This window comes from Toxotes jaculatrix, chromosome 24 (assembly GCF_017976425.1).
Source record: "Toxotes jaculatrix isolate fToxJac2 chromosome 24, fToxJac2.pri, whole genome shotgun sequence".
NCBI classification, from domain to species: Eukaryota; Metazoa; Chordata; class Actinopteri; family Toxotidae; genus Toxotes; species Toxotes jaculatrix.
The window spans coordinates 5,829,863-5,848,928 of NC_054417.1; the positions used below are offsets into that span (position 1 = coordinate 5,829,863).

Below are 19,066 nucleotides of genomic sequence, written 5' to 3' on the forward strand. Positions count from 1 at the left end.
CCCTTCACTCTTTCTCTCCTCAGGGACAGTCACAGACTCCCAAAGGCTCAGTCTTCTGTCAGGGGCCATATGGTACTGTGGGTGTGTGTGTGTGAGAGTGTGGGTGTGTGTGTGTGCATGCTGGGGAGGGAGGGCAGCCGTGGCTCAAGGTGTCACAAGGGAGGGTGGTTTAAATTTAACCGCAACAGGGCTGATATCTGCATGGCAGGTCCTGTCTCTCCCCCTGTGCTCCCTCTTTCTCTCTCTCTATCTTGCTTGCACACACACATACAGACACACACATACACACAGTCTGTCTTCACAGTCCCCAGCCACAGACATCATCACACACACACACACAGACACACAGACACACAAACACACACACACAGCAGCAGCAGCTCCCTCAGTCTGTCAGGAGACGCGCCTATTCCTCCTCTCCTTCTCTCCCACCTATCAGACCACCTGGATTGTACGAGAGGCCAGCTGAGGACGCGACGGAGGAGAGAAAAGGGACACTCGCCGTCGGGAAGGAGAGCAGAGCAAAAATTCACACCGAGGATAACGTTTCATCTGAGCCGGCAGGGCTGAAGGCACAGCCAGTGGCAGTGCAGAGGCACAACAGCACAGTGGGCTAAAGCTTCGCTGCAAGAGGTAAGACCGGAGCTCGGCGTGTGTGTGTGTGTCAGGGGATGTGTGTGTGCAAACACTGACAGACCCAATGTTCATCTCTTTGATTCAAAGGCAAATGTGCTGCATGCCAGTGTGATTGTGTGGGGGTCAAATAATACTGAAGTCCTTGGCAAATACAAAGTGATATATGCAACATGTTTAGACTATGTCTTTTTTTTTTAATCACTGCTGTTTAGCTTTACATCATTAATGTTATCAGTTCTATACATGCTATTAATTAATAGCACAGTTTTCTGTATTTCTGCAAAGATAAAGCAAATTGTTGATGAACAAAAGCTTAAATCATAGATGCATGGAAATGTATAACTTGAGTGGATTTGGAGTAACACTTGGAGAGTGGGAGCTAATCTGCGTTGAGGCAGCTTTTCTGCAAGATTGTTGCTAATTAGACAGATACAGAGATTAGAGCCCAGAGCAGAGAGACTGCTGGAGGCTCTGAGGGGGGTCACTGGGAATGTCTGCTGATCTCAATTTAATCTAATTAGACTGAATTTATTTTGCAAGGAGACAGAATCTATAAACTATTTGATTTTGATTTTTCTGCAGTGGCAGAAGTTTAGTTGCCTTTTTATTTGCAGTAAATTACCCATTCTGTACAGTTAAATTTGCCGATGAGGGCAAAACACGATATCGTCCTGAGGGTGGTAACACACCCTGCCCGCCACATCAAAGCTGCGGTGATAATTCATCCGCTCCTGAGCAGTGATAATGTCTCGAGTGGACGCTGGTGTTACCCAATGGGTCGTATTGGCTGCAGCCGGGGAATTTCCAAAGGGCAGCGTGTCCATGAGAACCCGCAACTGTGTCATACAGTGTCTAAGTGCAGGGAGGACGGGTGAGGGAGGGGAGGGGGTCAAGTTACCAGGCCTGCACTCATGTCTCAGTTTGGAAACATACTGAGAGGAGTGGGAGAGAGAGACAACAGTCAAATGTCAGGCCAATAAAGCATTTTCCTTTGAGCTGAGTTTAACGGTGAATCTCAGACGTTATTATTTTCCACTTCAGCTTAAAAAAAAAAAAAAAAAAGCCAGATGGAATGTCCTGTGCTGGCATGTATAGTTTGATGATGTGTTGGTATGTGGTGGTCAGCATAGTAAAAGAGAGATGTTTCCAAGAAAAGGATTAGCATGGCTCTCAAAGATCGTCAGCATGCATTACGGTTTGTGGTTACTTGCACGTTATGAATGAAGAAAGCTCATGGTTGCATTTATAACTGCATAAACGACCAATCGCCCGGTCGTTTATGCGACCGGGCGATGATGTTTTGCTGCTTTTCTCTGTATTATAAATTGGTTATTTTGATGAAGATGTCAATTTTGTCTCTGGAATAGAGTAGGCCATTTTTTGCTTTCTTTTTTCTGACAATGCGTTAAACACAAAATAAGTCAACAGGTGTTGAAACATTCCTCAAAGACTCCCACAAACCTCCCTCCTGTGAGTAAATATTTGGGCTGACAGAAGGACACCCCAGCACGCTCCAGATGCAGCTTTAAAAGGCCTGGGATTTGGCATGTGACTAGAAGTGACAGGTTAATCTGTTTAAGAACGTACGATAGCGGGATGGAGAGACACGGCCTTCTGGCGCAGGCAATCTGCCGTAAGCCAACGAGGAGGCGACGACACGACAGATTGGTCAGCGAGTTTACGATGAATGCGGTTTGAAGGGTCACGAGAGTTGAAGTGGAGTGTGACTGTTTCGCTGTACTGTCTATGAATTCATTTAATGTTTAAGTTTTAGATGACGCTTCTAATATTTATAATAACTGAACAGCCACATTAACATTCATTCATTTTCTTTTCAAGTTACAAGTATAATCAAAACACGATGCTTGCGTGTCCACCTCCAACTTCTTTTTAATCTTTTTTATTTTATAGAAATTTTGCTGGATGATGTGGGATCATGAGAGCAGGGTTCGGTTTTTAATTTGCCTGGTAAAATATAAATAAACAGCTGATTACTAATTATCTTTACACCTCTATATTAACAAACTGAAACATGGCGAGATCACTCTTTGGCTCATAGACAATATGAGAGTATGCAACTTCTATTGAGACATCACCGTTCGACACTGCTGCAGTTTCAGGAGTCTGAGTACTGTAACCACTGCTTTACAGCTAATGTTGACATCTTGATAATATTTTGCCTGATCTGCAGCGCAGCACCTTGTTGTAAACGCCTTCTCTTTCAGTGTGATTGACAGTTTCAGGGTAGTGGGGCAGAGATCATTAAACAAGACACGCATTACAGCAAAACTCCTCGCACCTTGAGCTTCACACCAGCTGTAGCTCGGATTAGACGGCCTGGCTCGGAGGCTTTAGCGAAGCTGTTTGATTCATCAATGGGGAGAGCTTGGTGGTGGATTCCACACTGGGATGAGAGTGAGTGTGTGTGAGAAAGAATCAAAGCAAATCTCTTCTTCATTAGCCCTTAAAAAAGCAGATCGAACACGCGTGCAGTTTGAATCTTTGTTCATCCTCCTGGATTTTAACTAAGTTTTACGTAGTCTGTAAATCACTGAAAAAATCTTGCTACATAACAGGACAGTGCTTTTCCCACAGTTTATTTCTCTCATACTCCGATCACATCTTGACACTGCACGTCACAACTTAATTATCAATCTGTCTGGTTTACACATGGTTTAGACATCACACCTGCCAAAGGCCTGCTGAAGTGTCCTTGAGCCGGACACTGATGCCAAAAGAAAAAAGTGGAATCAATAAAGTAATGCAGCTTGGTTCAAAGTAATGAGAATTCCTGAGCCATCTCTCCCTGAGTGGATGAGATCAGCTGTTGATGTGAGCAGCGACTGAAATATTTTGTATTTCCATTCAGCTATCATCAGATTATTTAGAGCTAATGCTATTTTATAATTGGAAGTAGCTGGACTTTAAAACTAATTTGTAAAAAAGACGGAGCACAGGCAAGTCAAGGACATGTAGGAGAGACTGTAATTTGCCTGCTAGGTTTTGGACCAGAATTCATGATCAATACTGAATTTATTTTAACAAATACTGCACAAGATATAGAGCTAATTTGTTGACAAATACATTTACCATCTACTGTGTTTTATTAAACACTAATTTACATTTTGCAGTTTTATTAATTTTAGTATCAATAACAAATACCAAGCCAAAATGTCATTCCTAAAAAACTAAATCAGAATAACTTTGACTTGTGAAGTTATCAGAAAACATTTAATTTAGTTCAAATTAGTTTAGTGTTTAGTCTGTACAAATACCTTTGAGCAAAGCCTGTCTGAAAATGTGTGCTGCCACACAGGAACTCCTTCGCCTGCAGACATGGTAAGCATACAAAATTATGGTTCTGGCAGATTTTTCAATTAGCGCTGCAGAATTGAAGCAACGAGTGGCTGAACTGGGGTCAACTGGTACAAGAAGATCGTGGATTGAGGGACACATGGCGCTTGGCTGCAGGAACAGTGACTTGTTTCAGTCATGGGGGTCCTGTTTCTCTCACAGAATACCAAGCGCCCAGAGCTCTGGGAAAAGAGCACTATATATACCAAGAGAGAAACACCAGTGTTGTCCAACATTAGTCCCTCTCTATCTCTCACAGCATGACCTGCAGCCTTCTGCTGTCAAGTGAAGTCAAAATAAGTCAGCTGAGATCAGGTCGTACAGCCGGGTGGGCACTGAAAGATCAGCGGGGAGGTGCTTTTGCAGAAGCTGTTCCCATGTGAGCCAGTGAAGACATACAAACAGAAGAGGCTCAGGGACAGACAACTATAAAAAGGAAAAAGTCTGTATTAGGACAAAAGGCTGCTAGCACTTTATTTTGAAGTGTACAAAGGGATACGGTTTCCAAAAATTCACTGTCAGCTCAACCTGTTGGCTCAGGATGTTACACTTTAATGTGTAATTTGATAAAACACGCTGTGGATGGCCGTTCTATTATCTTTATGTTGCATTTTATTGCTGACCCTTTACTTCAGCAGCGTCGTTTCCCCCGGTGCATCGCTACAGAAACAGCTTGACTCCGGGCGCATTAATAATTCACATTCACATCTTTAAGCCTGCGCTGGACCGAGCGGTTACGGTGTGATTTGCTGCGGCAGACACAGTCGCTGCTCATCTCTGTAGAAGTGTAAAAGTGAGTAATGCTTGTGCTGCATCAGTACACCACGGAGCATTAGTGATGGATGGCTGACTGCGCTGCATTAAAAACCATCAGCAGGGGGATGATAGCTGGAGGCTCCGATTTTGTGTGTGAGAAAATCCCGAAAGGAGAAAAACCACATAACTCCATGTTTTTCTTTGAACTGGCTTTGAAGTTCACTTTTATCCATTACATACTCAGGAGAATCTAATAACTTGATTAGTCAGGCAACTCTCTCTCGATTCTGGTCCTATCTGAGCGATGTTTCTGTAAATTCTGAGAATCTGCCCGTCTCAAATCAATTTTTAAACATGTTTGGAATGAGGTTTGCATAATGTCTGCATTTACTGTTTTCGCTACCCACACAGCACATCACACGTTGTGACGAGAACAACAAAAAAGGAGAGAGAGCCAGCAGGAGAATATCAGAAGCAGAACAAAAACTAAAAAGGGTTTGTGACTCCCCCCATGAGACTCTTCTGCATGACGACTAGAAAGGAGGTGGCGGAACAAGCAACAGTTTCAAGCTTTTTTCAGAGAACGTTCTGCAAGTCAATTTGCAGGCCTGCGTCATTTCTGTGGCAACGAGTGCTGCAATGATAGGAAACGATGACGATGCCTCATAAACCTACAAATGTGATCTGGATACTGGTAAAGTCGTGTCACTCACATTTGACTCGATAGAAAGAATAATTTGGCTTTATGTCAATAAAAAACAAGCATAACCACAACACAAGTTAACAGCAAATTATAATGTGTGTGGTTACGACACTGTACAACATTGCTATTTAAAGTAATGATGCAGAACATACAAAAAAAAGACTACTTTACAACTTCTTACTGACTGTGATACACATTGAAACTCTAATTATAAAGAATTAACTTGTTATCAAAAACATTTATCACCAGAACAGATTTTTAACCCTGGTTATCTTTTCATTTCCTGATGCTATTACTGTTGGTCATCTACATTGCTCAGATTAGTCAGTGTGTCATCAGCTTTACTTTATTTAGGGCCGATGTTCAATGTTAAATATACAACAAGGGTCCACTGAACTCAGATTCCACTGCAAGCTGTTAGACAAGGCCAGTGGTTTCCATGATGCAGCAGAAACGATCACGAACATGCAGATAATGACGTCCACAGCCGCTGTCGGCTGGTCTGCGTGTCAGACAGATTACCGCGTTATACTGTGGAGTTCAAACATATTCTCTGAGAAAAAAGACCTGGCGTTCAAACTGGTTTTCCTCTGATTGACCTGTGCTTACCAAAGGCCCCGCCCCCGGTAACCTCTCAAATCTAACAGCTCTGCACAGGTGTCCGGCTTGTCTTCAGTTCAATCATAGTAAAACAGAAGTTCCTAAATTCAATCTACACTTCATCCTCCAACACCTCAGCTCACTGGCTAAATCTTTTTCCTAAAATCATCTAACGTAAGAATGTAAAAAACATATCAACAGGCAGCATGTTATTATCCCCTTTGTAGCACAACAGATCTAACACCACAAGTTTGCTAAATTTGAACCCAAGCAAAGAGCAGCTTGTTCTCCATGGGTACAGCTAATGCATACATTATGTAAAAGAAATCTTTACAGAGCTCTATATCAGGCCAAGCTCAACGAGAGCCAGCTCACATCTGACCGCTATTTCTGCATTGTATTTCCACCAGGGACTCGGCTTTGGTTGTGAAATTCTTGGCATATGTAACATGATTGGATAAAGCGACACAGGTGGCAGCCTGGTGCTAAATATGCACCGCAGAAAAAAATAAAACACACCAAGGAACCCCACTGCGAACACTCCTGTTTGAGCTTAAGCCTCCATTGTTTCCCCTGTCTGTTTGCTGTTGCTATAGAAATGGACTCAGCCGAGATGAGAGGGCTTAGCATGGCTCTGTGACTTTGTGCGGCTTTTGCGTTTGCTAAATTGCAGGGTCAATTATCGGGCTATTTTCTGATGACCCACTAACATTTTCCCTGCTGCCTCTTATTTAAGAGAAGTGAGGCATGTTGAGAGCACACGGGAACAGGCGAGGGCAGGACAGGAGTGATACATTGACAGTGAGAAATGTCACTGTCGCACTCTGTGACAGTTAATTTACTCACTTTAGCAACAACACTGGACTGACTTGTCTTAAATGGGCATGATTTGTACAGTGTGGGACCCTGTTTGGCAAGATTACTGCAGTGTCAATATGGGATGAGGCCCACAGCTCAGCAGCACATGGTGTTGGTGAGGTTGAAGGGGGGTACATTACACCCATCTGCCAAGATGACTCATAAACAGAGCAGGGGGCCAAAGCCACAATGCTGCTTCAGAGTTTGGAGTCCAAGTTGTGAAGGATGGAGTGCAGCTTTAGGCAGCTCATCTTTTCATTTCAAAACAACCCTGCAGTCTCTCTTTAGCTGTTTTCATCTTCCCTCCGAAATCAGGGCTTCACAGAGACCTCTGTACACAGTACGTTACACAATCTGGGTACAAAGACAAACTCGACTGTGCAAAAACTTATCTAGTACATTAATTCTGAAGGAATTGACTTGAAGGAAATGTAATGTTTTCACCTGATGTACACTCTGTAGTTTTATGACTCATACTATAATTTGGAAGAAGACAATGCACCGATACCCGGCCACAAAACAGAACCGCAGCTCTGCTTGTACGAACTGAAGCAGGCTGATTTTTTCGAAAAAGAAAACATGACTCAGCTCACTGAGAAATGCTGGTTTGCTGCTTAAAAGTAGCACAGCAACTGAATATTAAGGAAGCTCGAGAAAGAGCCAGAGAACTGCATCATTATCCTCTATTGTCACATGCTGGGGTTACCTAGGGACAAACTCTATCTCTTGTGCTAGCGATCGATCTATCAGGTTATCAAAATCCTTTTCTACCTCTCCTGCTCTTGTGAGCTGATGAAGCAGGAAACTGGAGCTGTAATTATCAGTGGGGTGGGGGATTAAAATCACTGACCAGTGCAGGCAATACTGAAATTACCACAACACCTCTAGAGAAATTCATATGCTGCTAGATAATGAGGTCTTGATCCCCCATAATAGTATACCGATAAGATGCTTCAGGACACTGTGGGTGTGCAAACTCCAAAAACAAATCACATCTACCTGTTTGTTTGTGAATCAGATACAGTCCGCCTAATTGATTTGATGATTTGCATTATCCTGGAGACAACGGGACTCAATATCACACTGTCATAAAGTCGATGCTCCAATTATAGCTGAGACATTTGACTTGTAAATAGCCTGAGGTGTGACTCATCGGACAGCTTATCGAAGAGCTTACTGGAGAACTGGGCTGGGGGCAGGCCCACAGGGGCAGGAAGGCGGAGAGAAGCAAAGCAAAGTTTACATTTAATTATCATCAAGTTAAACACAGCAGTTGCATCCACAGATGCACATGTATAAAGCTGTGACTACAAAATACACAATATACGCTTATAAACATACCCAGCGTATTAACCATTTAAGCTGCACAAGCAGCCACCACACACCCAGAAATCATATTAAACTCTCTACTTCCTCAGATGTAAATGTGTTAGCAGCTGCAGGTGGTGAAGAGACTCGGCTGTACTTGCTGACTCAGGCTTCAGTGACAGTTTTCAGTTTCCCATTTAAGTTAATTTAAACACTTCATTTTGGAATATAGGACAAATAGGTAGCATCTCAATTACAAGTCTACACTGCTTTGTGATTTAGGCTGACACATGATAAATGAAACCTTGGCCGCGGAAGGATAAATACAGCAGACTACAGTACAGTTCCTCAGCAGGACGAGGTCCAACACCACTGCCTTCTCCTTGCTTCTACTGTGCAGGGGATTGGATGACCTCTAATTTTAGTCCCCGGGTTTGTCGGCTGCTGGACAGTTTGGATTACAGGCCAAAAAAAAAAGAAAAGGAAAAGGAGGAGGTATGTAATAAACATTAGCTGAGAAAATAATGAGGAATATCTGAATATTTCTGCTTCATTTGTGACTTGACATTTTCTGCTTCTGCAGACCAGGGAGGGTTTTTCTCTCATTTACAATGATATAAAAAAAATAATAAAAAAATTTAATTGTACTGTAAAACATTAAAGGTTATATTCTATAAAATTTACATACAAAACCGAGGTGACAGTAATCAGATTATATGCTTGATACATGTTATCAGGAGAATTACACACTACATGAATCAATGGTAACTTGACTGACACTTGCAATGCAACCTCTTCAACAGAGTTAATCTCTGAGTAAATGACAGTATGTGTGTGCACTGAGGGCAATGTGACAGCATGTGGACCAGCTGATGGATGCTGTGACCCTGTAATCCTCTTCTGTCAATCCTCTGTCACTACACAGATGGATGGACAGACCGGAGATGCACCGGTGAATGAATGGGCGTCTGTTGATGCCTACTTTTTTCTTTCTTTATTTTTTTTGACAGGTTTTGTTGTCTATTTATTCCTGTTTCTTTCTTCTTACCTGTTACCATTTTTTTCTTCTGCCATCTGTCTCCCTATTCTTTCAGCTGAATGCTCCTTTACCTTTGGTTTTAACTTTGGTTTTATTTTTACAAAGAGGGAAAAGAATATTGAAAATTAAAGTCCCTGCTGAGTGACTACACACTCAGTGAAAGACCAGAGGTTCAAGCTGAACAGACACAAAAGAAACAGACATAGTCAGACATAATGATTTCTGTACTGGGTACTGAGATATATGAGCACATTTACGTGACTTCCATGACCATATACCTGTAGATGCAATTACTACAGACAAAGTGACAGCCTGCTGACCAGCTGATGAATCCTTGGATTCTCTAATCCGCTGTCAGTCCTCAGTCAGGGGACGAACGCAGAAAATCTCAAGTCCAAGCGACTTTAAAGCAGTGGGGTCTACTGCATGAGATGAGAGGAACGTACAAGTTTTCATCCTGACAAACCACTATGCAAAGTGATTATTCAAGTAAAGTACCTGTTTCCTGGTGGAAGTTATTTTACAGATTAGGAACCCACTGCTTTCTATCAATTGTAAAAATGAGATGATCTAAAAACGCAACATAAACATCCACTTCCTTAAAGGTATTTGACGACACAAGCTGTCTGAGGCCACTAATACAATGATCCATTTAACATACAGTAAACTACACTACGGCAGACAGGAGGGACAAAACACACCAACACCGTATTCACAAGTAAATAAAAAACCAAAAGCACAACAGCAAAACGGAGTGCCCAACTGCATCACAAACATATCAAAACAGGAAACAAGTGTCAAAGATCTCCCTGCAATTAGTCTTATTTTAGTTAAGGGATGACAATTTGGGTCAAAATTAGCCCCAAAAGTTTGGAAAACACAAAATATGCAATGCAGGCATTGCTGATGAAGCTGAGCAGCATCATTCAGAGTCCAAAAGCACTGAAAGGCCACTCCCAAAAATAAAAATGTGCTGCCCTCTGCTGACTGAACAGAGCAAAGGGTCCCAAAGAAGACCCCTGTAACCTCTGAATAACAGTTACAACCAAGGCAAGGTTATTATCACAACCTAAAATTAAGACATATACTAGCTTTTAAAGAAACACTGCCACAAACTCAAGAAAAAGGATGAGGGAGTGCACAAAATAAAAACTAATATAATACTACAGCACAAAATTAGTACTGATATTAGTAAAAGTACAAAAATAGTCTCAAATCTCTATAGAAAATAAGACTGGTACTAAATTTGCAAAAAAAAAAATCTTTTTGCTAAGAGAATGGTTCACTATAATACACTAAGTAATGAGCCCCAACCCATGAATTAATCTCCTCAACATTTCTGCATAAAAGCACAGAGATGATGTACAGAACTGTCAAAAAGCCTCAAAATCCAGCATGACTAACCTGAGAAGCTTTTCACAGCTCTCAAAGTGTCATTTATGGCCTATGAATCGCTGTAGTACGACTGCTAATGTGTTTGTAGGTGTGATTCAGTTCACATATTAGTGACTGAAGTCGAACGGCAGCACAGTCACCAGCAGGGAAAAACTCCGTGTTAGGAAGAAGTCTGGGTTTAGATGACACCATCTATGATCAAACATTATTTTGATCTGACAGTGAAGCGGCTGCTTTTGTGTGTCGGTGCATGTGTTTATCTGTGTGTATTTGTCCGGGATTCAGCAGAGAGGATCACAGTGTCATGATGTTTGGGCTTGTAGGTGATTCGTCTTCTTCCCTGGTGGCCCTTGTGGTGACAGATCATTTCAGCTATTCGCACCTTCCTACCATCGGATCTGTCTGGGGCTGCCCTGTCATGCTGGGCACAGAGGACCCTTTAGAGGGGGCGGAGGGGGAGGAGGACCAGGGAATCAGATTTTAAAATTGGGAAACAGATCTGGATGCTTTAAAAATGTTGCCTAACCAGGGAAAATTCAGAGAGATGGTTGTTAACTGAGGGGGTGAGATGTGTTGAAATTTAAACATGAACGTGGTCCAAACATAAATTGAACCACTTTCTATCACTGAACACCAAACCAGTGGCATACTCAAACAATTCAGCTTCGCCGGGAACAAATCAAGCAGCTCTGGCAGCGTTTGCACAGTGGTGATGTGAATAAGATGCAAATTTGTTTCATGTGTTGCTTCATTTTATCTGATTGCAGAGCTTTTCCTGTCACCAGTGTAGGAGGTACAGTTTATTTTCTGTTCCCTGTCTGCCAAATCACAGGTTTAGGTATAATAGCATGGATATTTACATGTCATACACTGCATGAAATATGTACTCTGATTAGAGATATCGGATATTACCTCAGGGAACACCTTAACAGTGAAAGTAAAAGAAGAATCACATGCAATATAAATGGTAAAAGCTTTTTCACTTGTTCTCATCTGCAACAGGAACCTTTACGCCTCAGATGAGGCCCATTTACGGGAAATCTAGCGGCTGATTTAGGTTTATGTGAGTAACAATAATTATAATAATTATAATTGCATCTCTGCAGACAACACAGCCACGTCCTGAAAGGTGCTAAAAAGCTCTGTACATCTGAGGTAAACTGCAGCGTCAGGTGATAATTCTCTATCACTTTGTCACTGCAGTGGCCTTTTTTCCATTGTTATCATAATATTATCATCTTTCAAGTTTAGTGCCCAGCCTTGCAAAGTCATGCCACCATCTGAAGCACACCAGCCGCTGAACCGGATGAACCCTCACTTTTGGTTTGTTCAGTGTGGCATCCAGTGGGGTGATATTATCACCACCCAGCAGCTACTGGCCAACTCAAACCCCATCAGTTCTCAGGCTTCTCTTTCTCATAATCACCTGCTCCAAAACAGACAAGGTTACAGTCTGATGACACTGAGCTTGGAGCACCTGCCAAGACATGAAAGCCAATACAGGATATTAAATATATTGGGCGTGTTTAGGACATGTATTGAGGCTGACACGGGAGTCCACGAGGCTAAACATAGAGTCAGGGATAGTGGCTCTAAAGAGCAAAGGAAGAGGAAGAGGCTCACTTCATGAGCGTCATCTTCTGAATCAAAACAGCATGACCGGCCCCATTAAAAAATCATCTGGTCTCAGTTCTGGTTGCGAGGTCGCTGAACTTCTGTACGGCTGCCTGTTTTTGATGTCACCAGTATGACCTTGTTAAATCTTTAGACCTTGGCACGACGGAGGACGGACAAAGAACAATCTCTAATACACAATGAAGACCTACACATGCCCATGTACACACACACACACACAGTAAAATCCAACACTTGGAGCCAGCCATGAGATCATGAGAAAGACATTCTCATGGCAACACTGTTGTTCAAAGGCAGACAAACAGCCAGACAGCATATGTGTGTGCGTGTGTGCATTTACACATTCAGTGCAGCAAGTAAGACTAAGTGCATGTATGCTTGGCCACATTTCATGGTTTAACATCAGACTTGGCCCTTTTCCCAGACTGCAAACTCCTTCAAATGTAAACCTGGCACAGGAAGTACAAGTCCCCATCCAAGCTTCCCTTCTCCCAGAGGACAGATCACCTACACTGTCCTTACAGTCAGCAGCTTTAGGTCATGCTACCTGGATAAGCTCAGAGATCATGAACAGATTCATTAGTTTGTTTTGGCTCAGAAATTGTCGGTGTTTCCTCCCTTTCTCTCACGGTTTAATGTCTAATTATACAAGCAGCAGTCTTTGTTTTTCACAGCATCACCTCTGTCAAATCAAGTCAGATCACTTTTTACAGAGCATGAAATCACAAATTCAACATTAGGGCTGCAACTATTATCAATTAATCTACCAATTATTTTCTCAATTAAATGTTTGGTCTACAAAATGTCACTCTCAGAGCTCAAGATAACATTGTCACATTGCATGTTTTGTCTGATCAAAATCCAAACTCAAAAAGTTTCAGTCAAGAATAGCAGCAAACTGTTCTTGCAGAGTTTGTTTTCACATTCATCTGCTCTAGGTGGAAAGTTTCTCCGTGCCTTAAATCAGACTTTAAGATGTATATGTATGAGCAGGATTTTGGAGCTTTCCAACTAGTCTGAGAGCCAATCATGGTCCAGTATGAAACTTACACTGGTGCAATGTGGAAACTCAAAACCATCAGTGCACATACACAGAGAACAGACCTTTCAGTGAAGGAGAACATGTTGTTTCCAGTAGTTACAGTTTTGGAAAAGGAAAATATATATTCATAGATTCTGTTTATGTGTCTTCAAAGAGTTTTGAAGATCCTAATTTTAATGGCAACATGGCGCCCCCTGGTGAAAGAAACATGCTCTTCCACTGCTCATTGTGTAGCAGTAAATTTTCATTAGCCTGATGGCAACAGTTATTCCCCTTGATTGAACAGTAGGAGACACCAGTGAGATTTACTGTCACTGCTCCATTTCCAACAGGAAGAGTGTCCCTACCAAAGTGATGAGCTTACTCCATATAATCAGATTTAGAGGTGTGGAACTCCACTGTTCCTGAATATGATCCCTGTCTCTGAGATGTGCTTTCAGGGGAAATGTGCGAATCTGACACTGTTACAGTTTCTGGCCGGTCCAAAGATTTCCTGAGGTTGCATCATCTAGCAGAGAGGAGGCCTTGATGTAAAAAATGTGCAGCAGTGTTCCTTTTCACCAGACAGGTATTTTAACAGCTTTAAGCCCCGTAGCAGCGAGTCACTGTCATATACCCTCCAGCTTTAAATAACAGTGTGCCTGTGAGCCGAGACATCTCTGTTTGTCTGCCGGATCATCTCTGAGAATTCCTCCTCAGCCGTTTTGGAGGAATTACCGACCCTATGCCGTGAGCTGCGGACAACTTCAGTGCGGAGGAATTCCCAAACCACTTCTCTTGTTGCTTTACAGTCCAGCAGCACTAATGCTTGCAGGAAACATCTTCGACAGCTTTATGGCACCTCGTTCAACCTTGAGGCCTGAATGCCGATCGCTACCTGTTGCTACGGCAACACATACTGTTTGTAAACATTTCACTGGTTTCTCTTGGCTTGATGATGGAAACCCCTCCAGCACACAACACGCTGCTCTCTGACAGTCACTCTCTGGGCACTGTTAGCACAACTGATGCATTTAACACTGTTTAATAACTCCTTCAGTAGAGAAACACAAGTAGAAACACTAGAACTACATTTATATTTTACAATGGAAAAAAACTATTCTCCAGAGGACGCACGCCTTTTTCCAAAGTATTTGTCTAAAACTGTCCTTGTGCTCTCTAGAGGCCCGTATTTATTGCTCTAAATAGTATTAGTGAGACCATTCACACACAGTATATCTGTCTGCATATCATTAAGACATCTAGGCACTGCTATATTAATGGGTTCTGAAAGCTACAGAACAAGAAGGTTTCTGTTTTAAGTCTACAATATATAACTGTAATAAACAAATGCTAAACATCAGGCTCTTGCACTATGAAAACCAGCAAATGTATTACATGAACACTCTTTTATATTCTTATCAAGCTTATTTCAAGATGTTTTCACTCCGCTCTGCCAAATAAATCTGAACCTCCCACTGAGCCAAAAGGAAAAGCGGTGATTTTGGATCTCAGGGCTTTCTGACCTCCTCTGGCTCTGTAAGTTAGTAGTTTAATCATCACTGACACTGAATTTCACTTACATTTTGTTTTGTTTTTTTTTGCTCTTTTAGTGCATGGCTGTGCATACATGCTTACATATAATTGCAGTTTCGAACAGCGATGTGAATGGATGCCGTGACATTATTCAGCAGGAATGTGTAAAGAATGACGGATGAATAACTGATTTCTTGAATAACTAATGCAATATGCAGGCATGTGTGGCAGATTTACTGCAAAGGATGGCACAAATAAATAACAGAGAGCTGTACATTAGTTTACAATGTTTGCAAAATCAACCTGGATCTAAACAGCTTACTGTCAGTGAAATGACAGAAACAAAGGCATAAATATCGTCCAACACTAAAACTGGATATTTGATTACACAGTCCTCATACATGGATGTGACCTCACATTCATCACATCAGACCAGGACTTTTAAAAGTGTGTTACATGGATCTGACTTCGCCACAGCCTCAGTGGGTCACCTGCTACTGCACACAGTTACCTCCTATATACCTATAATGATGCACGACTCCACAGTGTTGCTCTGAGTCAATACACGCTGACATGAAAATGAACATCTGAAACCTGATTTGTTATACCTCCCTCTCTATGGAAACCAGCTTCCTCCTCAGCATGATCAATTTTTCATGGGCCCCAAACAGACGGTGTGGGTTATGTAGGAAGGACTGGAAGCAGGAAGACTGCTCCTGTAGCTGTAAAATAATTCATAGAATTTGAAAAGCTTCTGGTATTTCAGTAAAAAAAAAAAGCCTAAATTAGCTAGTTAAAGTTATTTTTTAAGAATAAAGGCTTCTTTTTTTATCCAGTGAGTTTTGGAAAAGGTTAAGAAATGTTACACAGTCGCCTCAAACCACATTAGAGCTGGTAGTAAATTCATACATCAAGGTCCATACTTAAACTTACAGTAAGCAACGATTTTGCGTGTACACTAACAGCAGATCCCTCAAAGGAGGATATACTGCTGCTCCTACATCTTTCCCTCCCCTCTCTTCCCTTTCTCTGCTCTCTTTTGATCTGCATTTCTCTTCCCCTCAATCACGCTGACAGCGAAGTGATGTCAGGCTGCAGGAATTTACTCTGTGATTTGTGTGTGCCTGCGCAGAGGTGGGTGTGCACATGCACGCATATGTTCTGTGCGTGTCTGTGAGTTACTGCTCGCATGCCAACCGTCCACATGGGCTGCTGTTTGTGCATGTGTGGGTGTGCGAGAAAGAAAAGAGTGAGGAGGTATAGTTTTTGTGGCACACCTGTTTCCTCACCTTTCACCCTCTTGTCTTTTACGGCCCTCCCTCTGCTTCACTTCCAGATCACATGAAAAGTGAAGTCATCACTAAAAAGCCTTTAGCCTTTCACAGACACTAAGAGTTCACTTTAAAAGATCCTGGTGCCCGGATGAGCGTGTACTTTAAGGTATAGTGACAAAGTTTAGGAAAACATCTGGGAATGGGTTTTCATGTGTGTGTGGCAGGGGTGTGGTTCTGGTTTAGATTGTGAGTCCCAACAGTCATAGAATAGATCCACAATCATAAAACCACAAAATAATGAGCTTAATTGCTTTTTGAAGTGTTCAGATGTGTGATAAAATTACTTGATGGCTATTATAGCTGACTTTATGGGGTTTATGAGTTAGTGACTGGCTGGCTTGCTGGCTGGCTTAGTGAGTTCATTGCATAAAAACTCTTTGAATGAATGAGCCTTTTGACCTAGTAGCTAGTTGGAGAAACCTTGGTGGTCTCGGCTAGACTTGTCCAAACTGCCAACCGTTTCCAGTAACAGCTTTGCTTTTGGCTTCGGACATTGTCCTCGCTGCTTAATGAGAGCACAAGGTAATGGAAAGGCCCCAGGACAGGAGGAAAAAAAAAAAGAAAGTGAAGTTATGAATGAATAAGCAAGCTGTTTTTATTAATATTGCTAATTTTGAACCACGTTAGCAGTGTGGCAATGTTGGCTGAAATATTTCAACAACTACTGGATGAATTTTGTACAGATATCCATGTTCCTGTCAGGATGAATTGTGATCACCTTGGTGATCCTTCAACTTTTAATCGAGCCCCATCACCACATTATTTTCATCCAATACGTTGGTTCACGACTGTTTACAATGGATGCATTGTGGGAAGTAGAACTCCAAGATGGCACCCATTCATCTGAAAGAAAACTGCTTCTGGAGCACATAAACCAAAACGCTTCCATCTTCCGAGTTCTATTTGTGTGGCCCACTGCTTTAGTGTTTCTACCTCTGGCCCTGCACATTCTTGCTAGATATTTACATTGAGGTGGCGTCTCCAACATAAAAACTGCTTGTCTCGGCCTTGGATAAGTATTTCAAATATAAAATATACATGGTTTAAAGATTCAAGGCACAAACAGTAATTTCTGATTTTCATTCAGCTCCCTTAATACATCCAAATTACACATCAGCCTCAGCTCCCCTTTGAGTTTAGTGCTAATCAGCAAACACTAACATACTAACACGCCAAACAGTGATAGGTAGCGTGATAAACATGATATACCTGCTTCAGATCAGCATGTTAACAGACTCTTCTTACATCAGTCAACCCTGATCCACCCTTGATCCACAAGAAAAGCTACTGTACGCACACATGTTATACATCCATATATAAATGTATGCATGCCTGACATGAAAATTCACAGAGACCAAAAAAAAAAACATTCATTAACTCTCCCTCTGTGTATAATCGTGCTTGTGCTTGAACGAGTCTTTTCAGGGTGTTGCCATTATTGCCAAAACCAAAGTATAAGCGGCCAAGTCCATTGCATAAGATCTGAGCACCTGTTAATCATAACATCACCTCCTGGCACTGGTCCCGCGCACAAAATGAAAAATTACTGGACTTTATTCAAGCTGGTCTGACAAAAACGCCTGACACTGGCTGGATGGGATTAGTAGGAGGACAAAGCACAGTTAAGTCATCTCTGGGCAGTTAAACACATGTCACACACCCGTTCATTCATGCTGTTATTGTCAACTTGTCTTTAAGCAGGTGGAAATCATGATGTATTATTATTGCGCGAGAAGCACAGGCACAAACATGAAAAGTGTAGGCTGATTACTGAATTGGGTAATATCCATTCCTCCACTGGTGACAGATTCAGATTTCTGATTTAATCTGAATAAAACGCCTCTGACAGGGTTATCTGAGGTCTCATGTCACAGATGGTGGCTAATTAAGATTGTGTCTTGGCAATTTTGTCTTCACACCTTCTCAAAGCTGACGACACGGACAACACAGCATGGTCATGGAGAAAATATGTGCGCACACAGCGTACCAAAGCATTTCAAAAGCCGGTGTTTTTTACACAGTGCTTTCATTTGGAACTGCTGCTTTCCAAAGTCTGTTTACACCCTGAGTTTATTTGGATTTGGTTGCTGTAAAGATAATAAAAGGTGATTAGATAACAATGGAGGAAAATGGGATTAACTCTGGTTTTATCATATCTATTGCAGGCAAATCAGCTTAAGTCTACTTGATAAAAATGAACAGTGACTTGTTTTTCTCACATTTAAAAAGTTTATTTTGGACATAAATCTGTCAGAACTTGATATTCAAAGCTCATTATGTTCCTCCAATAATTTTAGTACATTAAGAGTATTTTAGGAATTGCTGATCTCATTCAAATCTTCTAAGGACAAATTCCTGAATGTAATCAGTATTTGGATAATGACAGAAAGGTGAAAAGTTCAACAAATAATTTTCGCATCAGTCCGTGAACACACATCAGCACAGTTCTGAACAGCTCCTTCGGACTTTTGCTCACCACTCCAGTGTTTCCAAATCTGACCACACTTGCTCCAAGTTTCCAGTAACCAATAACACAGTTCACAAAAATCAGAAACATCACTCACCAGAGATACAACAATGATCCTAATACTCATTTATTCAACTCTCACCACGACAGTTAAGGGGCTGATTTGGAGATACGTCAGATCCAGTGGGAAGCTATTTTCCTGTCCCCTCTGTGAACCTTTTTATGACCTATGTGATATATTTCTGATCCATCTTGGAGATTTTGCAGATACATGATACTTGCACATGTAGGAATCCCAGCGGGGCTGCGTTACATGTCTGTGACCCTTGGATTTGTTGCACAATCTCAGCTCAAATCTGTGTCCTCAAGCTTTATATGCATGGATGTGTTAGTGTGAGCGTCTGTGTGTTTGTTGCGTCATGGT

General features: G+C 41.8%; 1 protein-coding gene across 2 annotated transcripts in view; it reads left to right on the plus strand.

The window, feature by feature from the left end:
- The first annotated feature begins 331 nt into the window (after window positions 1-331).
- The window catches only part of filip1l (filamin A interacting protein 1-like), a 63,618-nt gene continuing 44,883 nt past the window's right edge, over window positions 332-19,066 (plus strand). Inside the window, exon 1 of one of the 2 annotated variants that reach the window (XM_041032525.1) lies at window positions 332-633. The gene's annotated coding sequence lies outside the window, so the exon portion shown is untranslated. The remainder of the gene's footprint in view (window positions 634-19,066) is intronic. The other variant, XM_041032524.1, reaches the window with a different exon arrangement.